The following is a 20,734-nucleotide window of genomic DNA, read 5'->3' on the forward strand; positions in this document are numbered from 1 at the left end:
CATGGCACAAGTAGCTAGCTATTGTTTTCAGCATAACTATTATACATCCTAGTATTTTTTTAAATTGTTAATTTAAAAATGAAGTACCTCGTAGTAGCAGTGGCGCCACTCAGATCTATGACCTGTCTCAGTACGATGGTCCACGTTCTATACAGCCGGGCCAGAAGTTGTTCGAACAAACAGGCCCTTTCAGTTGTCCGGAGCTTAGTCTTGACTAACAGGATGAAGTAATACAATTTCCACCTGGGTACTATCCAATCACTCGCTGATCTCACCGTTCGGCACTGAGTGGCTGAGTCAGTGTGTTCAGAGGAACAAGCTGTCAAGTATCAGTCCATCTATTAAGTAACAAATCTCTTTGTCAATTGCAGTCCAGGCATTGGCAAAAGTCGAAGTGACAACTCAGCAGCCTTAATTCTTCACATGCAACAATTGAAATTATAAGCGCCCTGCTTTCTCAGCAGCATAAGCGCTTTCTGAAATAATTTTGTGGAGTCTTCAGAGAAGTGTAATACGGATAATTAATGCCTTGGTATGGTTTCGATGTTTGAAGGAGAAGACGACTAACCTGATTGAAGATAAAAGGAAAGACAAGGTGCACAGGGCGTACGCTTGTCGGAACCTCAAAAGGCACATCCCACCAATGAGTTTGTTGTGGCGTAAAATGGCGACCGTGTGCTGCTTTGTTTGGGTGGGCTCTAGAATTGTGACTGTGGTCAATGAGTGAGGCAGTGAGTGAGACGAAATTTCAAGTTTTGGAGACTTTTTTAAAATTCTATATCCGGTCACTGGTAAGTGTTTTCTTGTTTTTAATGCTGTATTTCATGTTAGATGGACTAATATTATTCCATAAAGGAGATTTTCATGGCGTAAGATGTCTCTAGGATAATTTTTAAAGGTGGAATTTTGGGCTGCACGTGTCACTTTCGGGGATCCCTACTTAAACAGTACTACTGTACTGTTTGATATGTACTTACAGTTACCTCACTGCACAATATAATAGAGAGTTCAGTGTCACCCAGTAGAGAATTCAACTACAAACAAGGCATCCTGTAGAGAGATCAGCTAGAGAGAAGTCAATTGTAGAGTGCAGCTACAAACAGGTTATCCTGTAGAAAGTTCAGCTACAAACAAATCACCCTGTGGAGAGTTCAGTCACCCTGTAGAGAGTTCAACTACAAACAAGTCATCCAGTAGGCAGTTCAGCTACAAACAAGTCACCCTATAGAGAGTTCAGCTAATACTATGAGACAGAGTACTTGGTTTGCTTAGTTTTCAACTTCGTTCTGCTTGTTTGTTACACAGCACTACAAAAATAGCTATTCACAACTACAAAATTTGTGAATATTTTTTGAAGAGTTAAATAATTATCATAGACGGGAAATTTGCAAAAAGACCATAGCTACATATGTGCAATAGTATAAATGTATCTTTATTGGGAAACAGTGACAGTGTCTTAAATAACAGTGTTATGATAAACAGTGCCATGAATACTATGGAAAATAAATCACGATACGCATAGCCGAGAGCTTTTTTTACACAGTACAAGCTAGGTAGTGTTAATTATTCATGGAACGTTTTCTAGCAGATAGGAGCCCAGTACATAAAACATGCTAACACACAGGGTGTAAGAAGCATGGGTGTAAGAGGATCCCACCAAAATTTATCTATGCTTGTCGTAATTAACATAAAACATGTGATCAGACAATACGCATCATTGGACGATGACAATTCTCCTGTTGCAGCCTGCTGTGGTAATAAAAGTGGTGTGATTAATTATTATGAAGAAGTGTAGAAAATTATGGATTCACAGCAATGTGGAGTCTCAAGTGTCTCCTCACCTTAGCTACGCTCCTGAGGGTGATAAGACCTAACTAGGTCATAGCATATGACTCTGTGCCACCGGATCTTTCTGTTGAGCCTATAAGAGACACTTCCTCTGAGCTTGACAAGCTTCTTGTTGGTGCCATTCTGGGCTAATTGCCACCTTGCTCTAAGATAAACTGCTTTTTAACTGCTCTTTGTTTTATGGTTTAATTAGAATTGGTTCTGAGGCACCCTTAAAAAAATTGGTTCCCCTAATTATAGTGACCACACTATCTAGGTTTCAAATATATTCATGACCACTTCAAGTATCAGGAAAGGCCAACTTCATACTCTCGTTATTTAGTAAGCGATTTCAAAATAGCTGTGGTGTATTTCATGAATTTGTGTACAAGATCATCATCTATTCAGATCATTTTTTTATTCAAATCTTTTTTTTTTAAATTTTAGTGAAGACCATAAAATAAAAGCTATATACATGTAGCTACATGCATGCAGAGATGATTAGGATTTGAGTTCGGACTCTCCTTTCATTTATAACTAGGGCTGAAACAAATATTAATACTTGGTGAGTACTCTTTAAGGATTTTGGTACTTGGATAGTAAAATTGGTATTCAAGTACTCGTTAAGATCACGTGACCTAGCTCACATAATGTATTTGTCATCAGGGAGTGACACAATGAAGGTTGTAGAGATTGATTGGCATATTTTTTTGTCAGGGACACTAACATCAGTACCTTAATACATATCATTGTTGTTACTTGAAAAGCTGTAAACTGTTTAAGGTTGGTACAAAACATGTCAAATGGGTATGACTACATGCAACTAGTATTCATGAGTACTCGATCGTTAACTCTAAGAGTACTCGAATACTAAATTACCATGATCGTTTCAGCCCTAGTTACAGGATAACACTTTTGAAGGAGAGCATCATGATGTAGCAAGCACCACTAGTAGCAGCATTAATGTGGATAATAGTCATTTGTACTGCTAGCAATGTTGTGGTTAGAGCTTTCAACTAAGTACATGTGTTAGGTATAGCAATTTTAGAATTTCAATCAGCATTTTTGGTTTACTCAGAGTCAATGAGTTAACAACACCAAACCAACCCCAGTATGACTCAGAAGTTCATCTCTTTAAAAAAAAAAGAAAAAAAAGAAGAAGTTCATCTCTCTATTACTGATGTCACCTTAGATTTTTTTTTTCACCTTAGATAGTCACCATTTGCAATCAAAGGTTTGGTTGGTCATCAAACAATCTAAAATTTTAAAAATATTTACCATTTGTACCTAGGTAAAACTGTGTCAAGTAGAAGCCTTGCTATCATACTTGGCAGCATGTTTCCCCATGATCCAAGTAGGAAACAAAACTTCCTCTCACAGAATAACTTCAGACCTCTTCTCTCAAGCAATCAGGGTTAGATAATACCTCATATAATGTACACAGCTTCTGTGGAGCAACAACATCAACAAAAGAGGCCGGCATAACAGATACTGATATAAAGATGATGGGAAATTGAGGAGTGATGCTTATCAGTTCTACATTTGTAAAACTCTGAAGTCATCAGCAAAACTGCCACACAAATTTGTCCCCTATTCTTCAGACCAGTCGCATACACATAAGCGCTTACATTGTACACCTTTTCATTGTATAGTGTATACACTAGTAGTGTGCCACAGGCATGTATATCCCTTGCACACATTCTGTATACATATGATCATCATGAGATTTCTATAAATTGTGTGGTTTAGAGGAAAAGGTTGTCACCTTTCTGTTGCCCAGTATATTCTTGTGGCTTCAAAGTAGGGAGCCCCTAGTGACTGGGCCTCCAAGCCTCTTTAGCTGAACATGTATTTAAGGTAGAAGTAAGTGTATACAGAAATGTTGGATACAGTACTGGACGGCGGCTCTGATCAGTGCCATCAGCAATCATATTACCCTACACAAAACAACTACCGTCAACAGACAGTGGATAAGTCATAAGAGTTATTCATAATAGCAGAAGCATTAACCCTAATAATCAAACTTATAAATCTCTAATTTTCCTAGCACATATTTGTTTACTTTTTGTAACATGATTATGATTGGTGGGCCTGCACATACCGCATCAAAAGAAAGAACGATGCCAGACTTATTGTTTTCATCTGAATGCATGGGCAATTGGAAACAGTGGAAGTAGAAACCGGAAACGGAAAGTGGAAAATGGAAATGGTTAAATTGTTGTTTAAATGTACCCTAGAGTAAAACCCTTGTTTAGTGGCCACCTCTTAAAGATAACCTTCTTATAACACAGCATAATTCATACACAAATACTGACTGTATTTATTCTGTCTATGTTTTGGTGTTGGAACTAATAGTCCAAAATTTCTATCTTGGCTCAAACAAAAACAGACCACAACCCCAATAGTGAATAAAATTTGAGTGATTAATAGATTTGAGGTTCGTTTGTCTTGTTATAGGGAGTTTTTTAAAATAGTTGTTCCAATACTGAATAAAGACGGGGTAGTATTGGAACACTATTTTTGCTGTGTAAAGACCACCTCTGTACAAAAACCACATTGTAATTAGATCTCAAAGATGGCTAAGGACCACATCATGCTCACCTTTGATAAAGACTACCTCTTTACATGGTAATATTTAGTAAGCTTCAAACATGTATTTCATGACTCATATCAATGTCATCTCTTTGTCCACACTTCACTCAAGTCATATGCCATCATTGCTTAGTTTGTACCAGCATAGATAATGCTATCAGTATGGTACCAGAATGTGTCATATAAAAAATATATTCCATAAAAGTGAAATGTAGCTAGTACACTACAACCTACTGTATCAATGAAAAATGAGGTCTCATAGGAGATGATGACCTTAAGAGCCTAGTCTTTTTAGTTGTTTAGATAAAGCGGTCATGACATACTGTACGTAGGATGTTTGGAACCTAGCTATTATTGCAATGTGAAGAGGTGGTCTTTGTAAAGAGGTGATCTTTGTAAAAGGTGACCATGAAGTGGTCAGTATGCCTTAGCCATCTTTGAGATCTAATTACAATGTGGTCTTTGTACAGAGGTAGTCTTTATAAGAAGGTGGTCTTTAAGAGGTGGCCACTAAACAAGGGTTTTACTCTAGGGTACATTTATATGACGATTTGACCATTTCCATTTCCACTGTTTCCAATTGCCCTGAATGCATGCCTTATTATGAAAAATACCTAATGACTACTATGCTTCCTTTTCAACTATGTTCAGCCAATGATACAAATGAAGAAAAGTATGAGAAGTGCCTCTGCATTCAATCCAATCACTATGGAAAATATAGATGATTCCTGTTACTGATGTAGGGAAGCCATCATGTGCTACTGCGAATCGACACTTTGAGTTGTCAGTGAAGAGAAATGTGACATAAAGGAGGACAAAGGTAAGTCCATAATGCATGCATTGTATGTACTGTAGTATGCCAAAAGGCACCTGTCGGGCTGAAGTGACATCTAACAGTGAATTATTCAACACTGTAGCTTTAGCCATTATTGAGCTACACCTGTCTGAAGGAATCAGGTAGTTAGTAAGAAGGAATTAGGCAGTTAGTTAGACAGTCAGCATAAAATTACACTGAATATAAAAATGTAGCAGTTTATAAGAAGTGTTTCAGATCACACTGAAGCATAAGCATAGGAAGCGGGGGGCCATGCCCCCCCCCATACTTAGGCTAGCTATTTCTCTGGTGTAGCACAGACCTTTTATTTTGTAAAAGATCTGTGCTATACCAGACTAGTAGTTCTCAACTATCTACTTACCATCAACATTTCAAATTGATCTATAATTCACCTCTCTATTCAATCAGCAATCCATATAGAATTTATGAAACTATCAGCTTGCATAATAGTGACTCCTTAGCAACACTTCAGATCAACGATTGTGGCAAGCGCTTCTAAAACTAATTTTCATAGTGTTTGTGACTGACATAGAAGTAAATTACACAAGTAAGAATGCACTGCTGGAATGTTTCAAGCATGTTTTTACTGCTAAAAATACTCTGAAATTCAAAAATTTCCTGGGGGGTGGGGCATGCCTCCAGACCCTCTAGTTTAGCATGCTTCACATGCTCAGCTTTTATGGCCCCCTTAACCACGAGGTGCTTGCTACACCTATGTGAAGGAACTTTTGGGCGTCATTATACCTAACCAATACTGCAAAAGCTCCATAAAGGTATTGTGAGGCTGGGTTGATTCTTTTCATGGGAAAGTGCAAATCTTCATGATCCCTAATATTACAATCATCATACTACATGATGCTATAAACCCTACAAGTATGAAAATACATTTGAGTAGGGATCTCAAAAATAAAATAGCAATGAAACAAGGGAGGTCATCTACAACTGCAGTGTGTGAAGTAACTTTTCAAACATGTCCTGACATACTGTCAGGATATTGTGAAAATTGAGTGGACATCAAGCGATTTGACCGGACATTTTAACCTTTGTTGTTTCTCCTTTCCTATGTTTCTACCAAGTTACAGTAGATGTTTGCTTCTGGGGCCACCCTGTACTGTAGAGCTGATTACTACTCAACCACTCACACTGATACTACAGTATTTTAAAGGGTAACTACTGGTCACATAAAAGAGCTTCTATGGAATTGATTCTATTAGGAAAGGAGTCATATTGAAGGACTTTTGTCAAAGCCTTCTACTTAGCTATATGTGGTCAAACTTTGCTTATGCTACCATTGTTTAGAATATATTTGTACTGACTTGATCCCTAATACAGTGTATGAACATAAGAGATGCACTGATGTCTTGTTCATTCTAGCTTAAAATATAAACTGGTTGTATAAGTGATCATGAATACCACAAGTAAAAGTACTACTGGCAATCAGGTTATAAATACATTTTACAACTGCAGTACAGGTGACTGAGACAAGTATGCTGGCACAGCATAGCAAACTGTTAACCTCAGAGTACATATTGGGCATGCCTTTGTGGTCATCACAGACCAAAAACAAATAACTTAATTCCATGTCAATACCATCATGTCGGGTAGTTGGAAAAGGCGGATACGATTGGACGCGGACACGGACAAGCACCTTTACATTTATACAACAGTTATTTTTCATACCCAATGTTATTTTTACAGCAATCTTCGCTTCCAGACCCGGGCGTCGATCTTGTCATAGCACTTATCCATTTAGAAGCACACGTGCGATGGACTAGACCAGCACTCCACAGAATGCCAGACCATTATAGTGTTGCACACATGCTCTAAAGTATAATACAGAGTTATATAATTGTAGAGATTAGCTTGTATGCACCATGCAACTATTCCAGTCCCCAAATTCACACAGAAGATAACCCATTGCTTAAATCAGACCACTACCCTGTCACCTTTAATCTTAACCTGCCTCAGAACTGTAACGTCACAACAGTAAGTAATTCTATTAATTTAATGATTACTCTAAGGCAGACTTTGATTCAACAAATGAATACCTTTGACATGTTGATTTTTTCACCCTGTTTTAATTCCTCTGACGTAGAATTTGTATGGGCTTTAATTAAAGAAATTTTACTTGATGCAATTCACCAGTTTGTTCCACAAATCAAGATACAACTTAATGATTTTCCCAAATAGTTCACCCCAAGCATAAAGCATAAAATCAAATGTCTTCATTCACTTAGAAAGCAATACTCAAAATCTCCCACACCTCATATTAAAGATCGATTGCAGGCTGTTGAGTTTGAAGTTGCAGAAGAAGCCTCAGCTGCTTAATCTGCATATGAATCTAAGCTCATCAATGACTTTGCTACTACCAATCAACCCAGGATATTTAGCTACATTAGAAGTTTGACTAAATCTGATCCTATTCCACACACTGTGTATTACAATGATAACAGTGCAACCAATGATAAACAAAAGGCATCATTGTTTCAAATACTTTAATACCTACTTTTGTTCTGTGTTCACTACTACTAATATTAACCAGCTCCCTCCTAGCGAGTCTCTAGACTCTAACACCCAACAACATTTAGTTTCAGTTGATATTTCTGAAGAAGATACTTTCAACACTCTTAATTCGTTGGACCCACATAAGGTAGTTGGTATTGATGGAATTGGGCCAAAATTTCTGAAGAACTGTGCTTCATTTCTCTATAGACCACTGCACTATTTGTTCAACCTTTCTCTTCGCAAACATGTTATCCCACTAGAATGGTGCATTCACCCATATTTAATTTAAGCCTGGTAACAGAGGATCAGTTACAAATTACCGTCCTATATCATTGTTATGTAATACCTCAAAAGTACTTGAAAAATTGATATATGATAAAATTATTGACCTATCAACAAATTTATTTTTTCACCTGCACAATTTGGATTCCTAAAAAATAGATCTTTAATTCAACAACTGCTTATTCTTTTTAATAAAGTAATAATTACTAATCATCAAACTGATGTTATTTATTTAGAGTTCCCTAAAGCATTTGATAGTGTGCCTCATAATCAACTATTGCTAATACTAAATCGACTTGGTGTATCTGGTAACGTATGGCTGTGGTTTAAATTCAACCTCCTACACCGTCAACATTGCTTATAGATAAATAATCAATTTCTGATTTCCTACCAGTCTTATCAGGGATTCCCCAGGGCAGCATTTTGGGCCCTCTGCTGTTTCTTGTTTACATTAACGATCTACCAGACCACGTATTGACTTCAATATTACTACTATTTGCATACGACACTAAGTGCTTCAAGACTAAACTGATATAAATGACAGTCTAGATCTGCTAAAGAATGTAGATAATCTAGATGGATGGAGTATCAACTCTGATCTACTGTTCAATCTTTCTAAAATTTTATTCATGTTACATCGAAACATTCGACTTTTCGCTTCGTTTAACCAAGGTACAGCATCATTACAGCAGTAATGCATTCCAGGTAGTTTTTTCGGGTAAAACTTATTGCGAAGCCGTTTTTAAGGTGCAAAAATCCACAAAACCATATGATTTCTTACCAACCTCTACTATACAGTACTATCGTACTGTATGATATAGATGTTTCTTGGATATGGTAGTTATGTTTGTTGAAAAGGAACGTCGTAATAAGTCTATCATCTGATAAGCCTTTGATATTATGTGTTGGTGGTGGGGTTCCCAGTCTAAATCTGATGACATAATGATACCCAGATCTCTATGAGTAAAAACTTTGGATATAACATCGTTGCCTATAGAGTAGGATGTTTGCAGGTGGGCTTTTAAAAATTTCTAAATTCACCTGGATTTAGTCTGCCTACCTGCCTGCTGTAAGACCTAGGTGTACAGCTCCAGAAATTTCAGACCACTAAGGTAATGACGGCAGATTCACAAATCTTTTGTTCCGATTACGTTCTGTCCACTGCACCATGGGCAGATTCACAAATCTTTTGTTCCGATTACGTTCTGTCCACTGCACCATGCAGTTTGCTTTCATCATTCATTCGCTTCTTTGTTCTTCTCGAAGGATAATTTATAATTGCAGCGTTTAATAGTTGCGGCGCATGCCACAACCCAAACATGTGATTTTAACGAAGTGTGAGTACTTGTGTGTAAGTAGTACCCAAGGAGTTGTATCTAACATTTATTAACACTAGGTAGTCATTTTATATAGTCTTAATTACCAGTTTAGCTTTTTGTGAGGTAGCTAGTTAATAATGTCTTTGAGGGGCGGATCCACCTCGGGATCCAGACTTCTAAAAGCGAGGGTTCCACTCTTACTGGTGGACTCTCCAGCGATGTTTTACTGTAAACATTAAGGCCATTAGAAATGCAGCTGAAGCCTTTAACAGTTGCTGTACTAGCTTTAAAAGAAAAGACGATAAATATTTTAGAGGCGCTTATTGTGTAGAAAGCTGCTTCAAGTGATATTTATACTACGTGGAAAACAAAAAGAGTATAATATAGCTAGCTAGCTAGACAAATAAAGTAAACAAACTAGCTATTTAAAAACTTTAAAAATTTTAAAAGGAAGTAGGGATTGGTATCAAGACACACGGTAGTGTGTCGTGCGGCCAAAGAAGCCGGCGCGTAACACCCGTGAGTATATTGACAGGAAGAAAGAAAACGCAATTTTCTCACCTCCGTAGCTCTGTGCTTCCTTGATGAAACAAGACAATTTTTCTGTGGACATGCCCTCCAACTGCAGCACTCCACATTCCAAATTTGAGCGAAATCGCTTCCCGCGTTCCCGAGATATGCAACTTCAAAAATTGGCTCAGTTTCTTTTTTTCTTCTTTTTCTTGTCGCACACATACAAAAACTGCTATAAAACTCGAACGCCATATCCGATTGCCTTGCAATTTGGCACACAGAAGGGGGATATAAAGGCGCATCTCGGTACCAACTTTGGCTGGAATACGATAAACAGGCAAAGAGTTATGAGCGATTATTCACGAAAAATAACACCAATATGTTGTCACGCCTACAGGGTAAACCGCGTATGGGAAGAAGCTGAAAATCGGTGGGTGAATAGGTTAACTATTGAACCTCAAACCTTTTGTGGTTTGAAAGAAATCGAGCTAAAAACCAGGAAAATACAACGAAAAAACCAACAGTGTGTAACAATTATGCAACAGAGATTAGCTAATAAAAAACCAATACCTGCCACGCCTACCAGGTAAACCGCTTGGGGTAATGCTTTGAAAATCGCTGTACAGATGGAGTTATCATCTTAGAAAGGCTCATCAATGGTGTAGAAGAATCAGACTAAAAAAGCCACGGAGTTATAACACGAAATCCAACTTGGTGCAGCAAGTGCGAGATCGAGATACTCTAATAGAGCAGTCATCCTAATAGAGCAGTCACCCTGAAGAGAATTCAAGAGATCAGCTAGAAATAAGAAACCTGTATAGAGATCAGCTACACACAAGTCACCCTGTAGAGAGATCAGCTAGAAGAAGTTACCTTGTAGGGAGTTCATGCAACTATGGAAAGAGATAGTTCAGCTGGAAGAATTCACCTTGTAGAGTTCAGCTACAAAGAAACCACCAGGTAGAGAGTTCAGCTACAAACAAATCACCCTGTAGAGAGATCAGCTAGAAGAAGTTACCTTGTAGATAGTTCAGCTACAAACAAATCTCCCTGTAGAGAGATCAGCTAGAAGAAATTACCTTGTAGAGAGTTCAGCTACAAAGAAACCACCATGTAGAGAGTTCAGCTGCAAAGAAATCACCCTGTAGAAAATTCTGCCAGAAACAAATTGCCCCGTAGAAAGATCAGTTAGAAGAAGTTACCTTGTACAGAGTTCAGCTACAAAGAAACCATTCTGTAAAGAGCTCAGCTGCAAACAAATCACCTGCATAGAATTCAGCTACAAACAAATCACCCTGCAGAGAGATCAGCTAGAAGAAGTTAACTTGAAGAGAGTTCAGCTACAAAGAAACCATCATTTAGAAAGTTCAGCTACAAACAAATCTCCCTGTAGAGAGATCAGCTAGAAGAAGTTACCTTGTAGAGAGTGAAGCTACAAACAAATCACCCTATTGAAAGATCAGCTAGAAGAAGTCACCTTGTAGAAAGTTCAGTTACAAAGAAACCACCATGTAGAGAGTTCAGCTACAAACTAGCTACCTTGTAGAGACATCAGCTAGAAAAGTTACCTTGTAGAGAGTTCAGCTACAAAGAAACCATTCTGTAAAGAGCTCAGCTGCAAACAAATCTCCTGTACAGAATTCAGCTACGAACAAATCATCCTGTAGAGAGATCAGCTAGAAGAAGTTACCTTGTAGATAGTTCAGCTACAAACAAATTGCCCTGTAGAGAGATCAGCTAGAAGAAATTACCTTGTAGAGAGTTCAGCTACAAAGAAACCATTCTGTGAAGAGCTCAGCTGCAAACAAATCACCTGTAAAGAATTCAGCTACAAACAAATCTCCCTGTAGAGAGATCAGCTAGAAGAAATTACCTTGTAGAGAGTTCAGCTACAAAGAAACCATCATGTAGAGAGTTCAGCTGCAAAGAAATCACCCTGTAGAAAATTCTGCCAGAAATAAATTGCCCTGTAGAAAGATCAGTTAGAAGAAGTTACCTTTTAGAGAGTTCAGCTACAAAGAAACCATTCTGTAAAGAGCTCAGCTGCAAACAAATCACCTGTACAGAATTCAGCTACAAACAAATCACCTGTAGAGAGTTCAGCTACAAACAAATCATCCTGTAGAGAGATCAGCTAGAAGAAGTTACCTTGTAGATAGTTCAGCTACAAACAAATCACCCTGTAGAAAGATCAGTTAGAAGAAGTTACTTTGTAGAGAGTTCAGCTACAAAGAAACCAATCTGTAAAGAGCTCAGCTGCAAACAAATCACCTGTAAAGAATTCAGCTACAAACAAATCACCCTGTAGAGAGATCAGCTAGAAGAAATTACCTTGTAGATAGTTCAGCTACAAACAAATCACCCTGTAGAAAGATCAGTTAGAAGAAGTTACTTTTTAGAGAGTTCAGCTACAAAGAAACCATTTTGTAAAGAGCTCAGTTGCAAACAAATCACCTGTACAGAATTCAGCTACGAACAAATCACCCTGTAGAGAGATCAGCTAGAAGAAGTTACCTTGTAGATAGTTCAGCTACAAAAAAATCTCCCTGTAGAGAGATCAGCTAGAAGAAATTACCTTGTAGAGAGTTCAGCTACAAAGAAACCATCATGTAGAGAGTTCAGCTGCAAAGAAATCACCACTGCCCAAATTTCAAGGCAATAGCTCTTTCCAATCTGAAGTTATCAATTGTCAAAGTTGGCAAATTGGATGTGTGTGGAAGGCCCCTTTTCACAAATCCAATCACATATGTATTATATATATATAATTTGTACATTTACTGATAAAATATTTAAACTACATCTACTTCATCTTTTCTTCTTCCTGTAGTAAAGAAAAAAAACATAGGTTAAAAAAGTCCCAAAGCTGGCCATAGGCCGGCTTTGGGGTATACAAATACAAAAAGAAATGAAATCTAATCCAAAACAGCCAAGCTGTAAAAAAAGTGTGCGGCCCTCAGAAAGGCTATGGTGAAAAAAGATGTGAAATCCAAGGTGGCGGCCAAGAAATGGCTGTGATGGTAGGTTAATGGTAAAAATTTTAATAACGACAATTCAGGTGAATTTTTGTGCAATTTTAATAACGACAATTCAGGTGAATTTTTGTGCAATTTTCTCACCTCCGTAGCTCTGTGCTTCCTTGATGAAACAAGACAATTTTTCTGTGGACATGCCCTCCAACTGCAGCACTCCACATTCCAAATTTGAGCGAAATCGCTTCCCGCGTTCCCGAGATATGCAACTTCAAAAATTGGCTCAGTTTCTTTTTTTCTTCTTTTTCTTGTCGCACACATACAAAAACTGCTATAAAACTCGAACGCCATATCCGATTGCCTTGCAATTTGGCACACAGAAGGGGGATATAAAGGCGCATCTCGGTACCAACTTTGGCTGGAATACGATAAACAGGCAAAGAGTTATGAGCGATTATTCACGAAAAATAACACCAATATGTTGTCACGCCTACAGGGTAAACCGCGTATGGGAAGAAGCTGAAAATCGGTGGGTGAATAGGTTAACTATTGAACCTCAAACCTTTTGTGGTTTGAAAGAAATCGAGCTAAAAACCAGGAAAATACAACGAAAAAACCAACAGTGTGTAACAATTATGCAACAGAGATTAGCTAATAAAAAACCAATACCTGCCACGCCTACCAGGTAAACCGCTTGGGGTAATGCTTTGAAAATCGCTGTACAGATGGAGTTATCATCTTAGAAAGGCTCATCAATGGTGTAGAAGAATCAGACTAAAAAAGCCACGGAGTTATAACACGAAATCCAACTTGGTGCAGCAAGTGCGAGATCGAGATACTCTAATAGAGCAGTCATCCTAATAGAGCAGTCACCCTGAAGAGAATTCAAGAGATCAGCTAGAAATAAGAAACCTGTATAGAGATCAGCTACACACAAGTCACCCTGTAGAGAGATCAGCTAGAAGAAGTTACCTTGTAGGGAGTTCATGCAACTATGGAAAGAGATAGTTCAGCTGGAAGAATTCACCTTGTAGAGTTCAGCTACAAAGAAACCACCAGGTAGAGAGTTCAGCTACAAACAAATCACCCTGTAGAGAGATCAGCTAGAAGAAGTTACCTTGTAGATAGTTCAGCTACAAACAAATCTCCCTGTAGAGAGATCAGCTAGAAGAAATTACCTTGTAGAGAGTTCAGCTACAAAGAAACCACCATGTAGAGAGTTCAGCTGCAAAGAAATCACCCTGTAGAAAATTCTGCCAGAAACAAATTGCCCCGTAGAAAGATCAGTTAGAAGAAGTTACCTTGTACAGAGTTCAGCTACAAAGAAACCATTCTGTAAAGAGCTCAGCTGCAAACAAATCACCTGCATAGAATTCAGCTACAAACAAATCACCCTGCAGAGAGATCAGCTAGAAGAAGTTAACTTGAAGAGAGTTCAGCTACAAAGAAACCATCATTTAGAAAGTTCAGCTACAAACAAATCTCCCTGTAGAGAGATCAGCTAGAAGAAGTTACCTTGTAGAGAGTGAAGCTACAAACAAATCACCCTATTGAAAGATCAGCTAGAAGAAGTCACCTTGTAGAAAGTTCAGTTACAAAGAAACCACCATGTAGAGAGTTCAGCTACAAACTAGCTACCTTGTAGAGACATCAGCTAGAAAAGTTACCTTGTAGAGAGTTCAGCTACAAAGAAACCATTCTGTAAAGAGCTCAGCTGCAAACAAATCTCCTGTACAGAATTCAGCTACGAACAAATCATCCTGTAGAGAGATCAGCTAGAAGAAGTTACCTTGTAGATAGTTCAGCTACAAACAAATTGCCCTGTAGAGAGATCAGCTAGAAGAAATTACCTTGTAGAGAGTTCAGCTACAAAGAAACCATTCTGTGAAGAGCTCAGCTGCAAACAAATCACCTGTAAAGAATTCAGCTACAAACAAATCTCCCTGTAGAGAGATCAGCTAGAAGAAATTACCTTGTAGAGAGTTCAGCTACAAAGAAACCATCATGTAGAGAGTTCAGCTGCAAAGAAATCACCCTGTAGAAAATTCTGCCAGAAATAAATTGCCCTGTAGAAAGATCAGTTAGAAGAAGTTACCTTTTAGAGAGTTCAGCTACAAAGAAACCATTCTGTAAAGAGCTCAGCTGCAAACAAATCACCTGTACAGAATTCAGCTACAAACAAATCACCTGTAGAGAGTTCAGCTACAAACAAATCATCCTGTAGAGAGATCAGCTAGAAGAAGTTACCTTGTAGATAGTTCAGCTACAAACAAATCACCCTGTAGAAAGATCAGTTAGAAGAAGTTACTTTGTAGAGAGTTCAGCTACAAAGAAACCAATCTGTAAAGAGCTCAGCTGCAAACAAATCACCTGTAAAGAATTCAGCTACAAACAAATCACCCTGTAGAGAGATCAGCTAGAAGAAATTACCTTGTAGATAGTTCAGCTACAAACAAATCACCCTGTAGAAAGATCAGTTAGAAGAAGTTACTTTTTAGAGAGTTCAGCTACAAAGAAACCATTTTGTAAAGAGCTCAGTTGCAAACAAATCACCTGTACAGAATTCAGCTACGAACAAATCACCCTGTAGAGAGATCAGCTAGAAGAAGTTACCTTGTAGATAGTTCAGCTACAAAAAAATCTCCCTGTAGAGAGATCAGCTAGAAGAAATTACCTTGTAGAGAGTTCAGCTACAAAGAAACCATCATGTAGAGAGTTCAGCTGCAAAGAAATCACCACTGCCCAAATTTCAAGGCAATAGCTCTTTCCAATCTGAAGTTATCAATTGTCAAAGTTGGCAAATTGGATGTGTGTGGAAGGCCCCTTTTCACAAATCCAATCACATATGTATTATATATATATAATTTGTACATTTACTGATAAAATATTTAAACTACATCTACTTCATCTTTTCTTCTTCCTGTAGTAAAGAAAAAAAACATAGGTTAAAAAAGTCCCAAAGCTGGCCATAGGCCGGCTTTGGGGTATACAAATACAAAAAGAAATGAAATCTAATCCAAAACAGCCAAGCTGTAAAAAAAGTGTGCGGCCCTCAGAAAGGCTATGGTGAAAAAAGATGTGAAATCCAAGGTGGCGGCCAAGAAATGGCTGTGATGGTAGGTTAATGGTAAAAATTTTAATAACGACAATTCAGGTGAATTTTTGTGCCGCTTCACAAAATTTACCTGAATTGTCATTATTAAAATTTTTACCATTAACCTACCATCACAGCCATTTCTTGGCCGCCACCTAGGATTTCACATCTTTTTTCACCATAGCCTTTCTGAGGGCCGCACACTTTTTTTACAGCTTGGCTGTTTTGGATTAGATAATATACATACTACAAAAAGTAAGGAAACAAGCTCAAAAATGTTACAGCTGAAATGAGAAATGATCCAGCAGTAAAAAGTAAGGACACAAGATTAGGTGACCAGTTGCTAAAATGAGACAAACGTTAATCCCTACTTTTGGCTAATTTGATGGTCTCATTTCAAGATGCTAGCCAATAGTAGGGATTAAAGTGTGTCTCATTTTAGCAAGTAGTCGCCTAATCTTGTTTCCTTACTTTTCATTGTTGGATCATTTCTCATTCAGCTGTAACATTTTTGAGCTTGTTTCCTTCTTTTTGTAGTATGTATATTATACCAATCCCTACTTCCTTTTAAAATATAATTTTTTTTAAATGGCCAGTATATATATATATATCGCTTGTTAGATCCCAATTAATGTTTTGCTCAACACTATGGAAACCATACCTATTAAAAGATATCAGACAACTAGAACAGCTTCAGCATTGCACAACAAAGTACATATTGAATGACTATACCAGCAACTATAAATCTCGATTACTTGAGCTCAAAATTTTGCCTTTAATGTACGTTTTGGACATCTGTGACAATGTTTTTTATCAAAAGCCTAAAAGCCCCTTCCAATACATTTAATATCACTGACTATGTTAAATTCACTTCAGGAAACACACAATTAGGATCTAGCTATAAACTGCAACATGTAAGAAATACCAATGTTTCCAGCATCAACAGACTCCCTCGTATATGGAATGTTTTATCAATAATAAATTATAATCTTAACCTACCTACTATCAAGTACAAACTTACAAACTTTCTTTGGAATCATTTTGAACAGAATTTTGATCCTGACAATGCATGCACTTTTTCTTTTGTCTGTCCCTGTTGTAACTGTAATAAGTCCCCCAAACCTCCCAACTTTGATCACCTGTAACCCTTGCTTTAATGAGTTTTATATAATATAAGTAACTATAACTAATCTTATATAACTACTTACTCCTGGCCACTGGCACTGGATGCCAGTGGACCTTCAGCATATACTAGATTTTAATGACTACTAATGATTATACTGTACATACGTATCTTGTTGTATGTATGCTGTAAAGCAAATAATAAATAAATAAATAAACTTAGCTTAGCATGCCAAGTCCACAATCTTACGCCTTTTAGTATAAGGTGCAGGCACGTTGAGGGTTTCAAGGACCTGGCCTACAAGATTAGGTTGGGACATGCCAGCTTAATCTCCATGACACTGACTTAGATTTCTAGAGCATGTGTACAACACTATATGGTCTTTAGAGTGCTAGTCTATCCTTCGTACATGCATTTATAAATGGATAAGCGCTATGACAAGATCGACACCTGGGTCTGGAAACGAATGCTGCTGTAAAAACAATGTTAGGTATGAAAAATAACTGTTTTGTAATTGTAAAAGTGTATTTTAAACATATCCGTGTCCGTGTCCGTGTCCGCGTCCGACCGTATCCGCCTTTTCCAACTACCCCATCATGTCTGGCCTCCCTCCTAGCCCAATATAAACTCTGCTACACTTAAAAAGGACACTACTTCCGAAACTGTCCGGATGTTATTTATTGCGCACACTGCAACTGCACATTTACGGTAATTCAGCCTGAATGTAACCATTACTACAGTAGATCCACTAGTATTCGTAGCTGCAGTTGCACATGCATATCCTCCACTTTAAATCTCTACGATCGCTTCTCAAATGTGAAATTCTAATTTTCGTTTGTTTACTTTTTGTAACATGATTACATGAATAACACATATAATCAAAGCCAACACATACCACACCAAAGGTATGGGTGGCACCTAGACACACTATAAAATCAATTGAGCAACTGAACAGTGAACACACAGCCTGACTAGCAACTACTGATCATTTTCACTTATGTTAACATCTCAGGCAAGCCACAGACTCCAATATTTTTAGCTTGCAGGCTAATTTGGGGACAAAATTGGGCAAGCCCAGGACTATGCAAAACTCTCAGACAAAAAAAAGGGGGTAGTGCCACCGTTAATGTCTGCTTGATTTGCTGCATCTAAGAGATGGCTATGCCAATCAGCATTGCAGTTATTCTTCAAGCAGCATTACTATGCCCCATCCTGGGATGCCAGGTTTGTTAAAAACAGCTTAAAATGGGTGGGTGGGCAAGCACCCTGAAGCACTCCAATCGCTGTAACTAGCTACTGATCATGAGGCAGACTGAACACTACGTGCCAATACAAGGAGTTGACTGACAGGTGGTACAGTTGTGGCTTATGACAGTGTGAAACTGCTATCCCATAGCATGCAAAGAGGTGATGCAATGCTTTGTTAGCGCATTCCAAATGGGTTGGGCCTGTTTGCATGTGATTGCACCGTGCACTCCCATAGGGGTAGTTGGAAAAGGCAGATGTGATCGGATGCAGACACGGACACAGACATTTTCAAAAGGCACTTTTACATTTATACAACAGTTATTTTTCATACCTAACATTGATTTTGCAGCAGTCTTCGCTTCCAGACCCGGGCGTTGATCTTGTCATAGTGTTTATCCATTTATAAGCGCACGTTCAAAGGACTAGACCAGCACTCCACAGAATGCCAAAGACCATTATAGTGTTGTACACATGCCCTAAAGTCTGATACAGAGTTATATAATTGTAGAGATTATGCATAGCTTGTATGCCCCGTGCAACTTAGCTTAGCAGGCCAAATCCACAATCTTACGCCTTTTAGTATAAGGTGCAGGCGTTTATACCAAATGTTGAGGGTTTCAAGGACCTGTCCCATGAGATTAGGCTGGGACATGCCAGCTTAATCTCTATGACACTGAATTAGATTTCTAGAGCACGTGTACAACACTATAATGGTCTTTAGTGTGCTAGTCTATCCTTCGCACATACGCTTATAAATGGATAAGTGTTATGACAAGATCGAAGCCTGGGTCTGGAAGGGAATGCTGCTGTAAAAACAACGTTAGGTATGAAAAATAGCTGTTTTATAAATGTAAAAGTGCATTTTAACAATATCCGTGTCCATGTCTGCATCCGTGTCCGACCGTATCCGCCTTTTCCAACTACCCCTTCCATAGTGTCTGTTCTGTTAACTTCAATTTACTATAGTAAATTTGTATTTAACATCTCAGGCAAGCCACAGACTCTAGCTTGCAGGCTAATTTGGGGACAAAATTGGACAAGCCCAGGACTTTGCTGGCACGCAAAATCTCTCGGGCAAAAAAAGGGGTAGTGCCACTGTTAATATCTGTTTGATTTGCTGCATCTAAGAGATGGCTATGCCAATCAGCATTACAGTTATTCTTCAAGCAGTATTACTGCACCCAATTTCCCCCAAATTAAAGATTCTGTAACCACTGGGTGTATCCATACTGCATGTGCAATTATATAAAGTAAACTAGCACACAGTGTGTAGCAATTGCATTAGTATACTGTCATTACAACTACAGTATGGAGTTGCAAACAAACTGCTTGACAGCATGCAGCAAGATGGAATACTGGCATACACAGTGGCAGCAACTATACAACCTGAGCAACTGTGTAGCACACAGCAAACACATACGTACGTAACACTGTGGCATACACAGTAGCGGTGGCAACACATAACATTGTGGCATACACAGTGGTGGCAAGTCTAGCACACACAATGGCAGCAACTATACAGTACACTGTGGTATACACAGTGGCAGCAACTGTACAACATGGGCAATGGCACGCGACAACACAGAACACTGGCATACAAAATGGCAGCAATTTTACAACGTGAGCAACTGTACAGCATACGGCAACACACAACACTGTGGCATACACAGTGGCAGTAACTGCACAACGTGAGCAACTGTATGACACGAGGCAACCCAGAACACTGGCATTCACAATGGCAGAAACTGTACAGCATGCAGCACACTGTGGCAGGAACTGTACAACATGAAGCAACTGTATGGCATGCAGCAACACGGTGGCGGTGGCAACACATAACATTGTGACATATGCAGTGGCAGCAACTATACGGCACACAACAACACAGAACACTGGCATACAAAATGGCAGTGACTGTACAACATGAAGAAAACTGTACGGCATGCCGCAATCCAGAAAATTGGAATATACAATGGCAGCAACTGTACAACGTGGGCAACTGTACAACGTGGGCAACCGCACGGCACGTGGCAACGCAGAACACTGGCATACAAAATGGCATCAACTGTACAACATGAAGCAACTCACGGCATGCAGCAACACATAACACTGGCATACACAGTGGCAGCAACTATACAACATGGGCAACTGTACAGCACGTGGCAACACAAAACACTGGCATACAAAACGGCATCAACTGTATAACATGAAGCAACTGCACGGCATGAGGCAACACACAACACTGTAGCATACACAGTGGCAGCAACTGTATGCAACTGTATAGCATGTGGCAACACAGAACACTGGCACACACAATGGCAGCAACTGTGCAACATGACGGCATCATGCTTACAGCTTACAATATTTTATGTGACTACATATAGTAAAAATAGGACCTTATGCACACTGGTCAGAATTTCTGTTTATTAT

At 38.6% G+C, this 20,734-nt stretch overlaps 1 protein-coding gene across 1 annotated transcript in view; it reads left to right on the forward strand.

The window, feature by feature from the left end:
* Positions 1–20,734, forward strand: part of LOC136255168 (uncharacterized) — a 132,115-nt gene that overhangs the window by 64,647 nt on the left and 46,734 nt on the right. The gene's annotated exons all lie outside the window — the stretch shown is intronic.

The sequence above is a fragment of the Dysidea avara genome, chromosome 5 (assembly GCF_963678975.1).
Source record: "Dysidea avara chromosome 5, odDysAvar1.4, whole genome shotgun sequence".
Lineage (NCBI taxonomy): Eukaryota > Metazoa > Porifera > Demospongiae > Dictyoceratida > Dysideidae > Dysidea > Dysidea avara.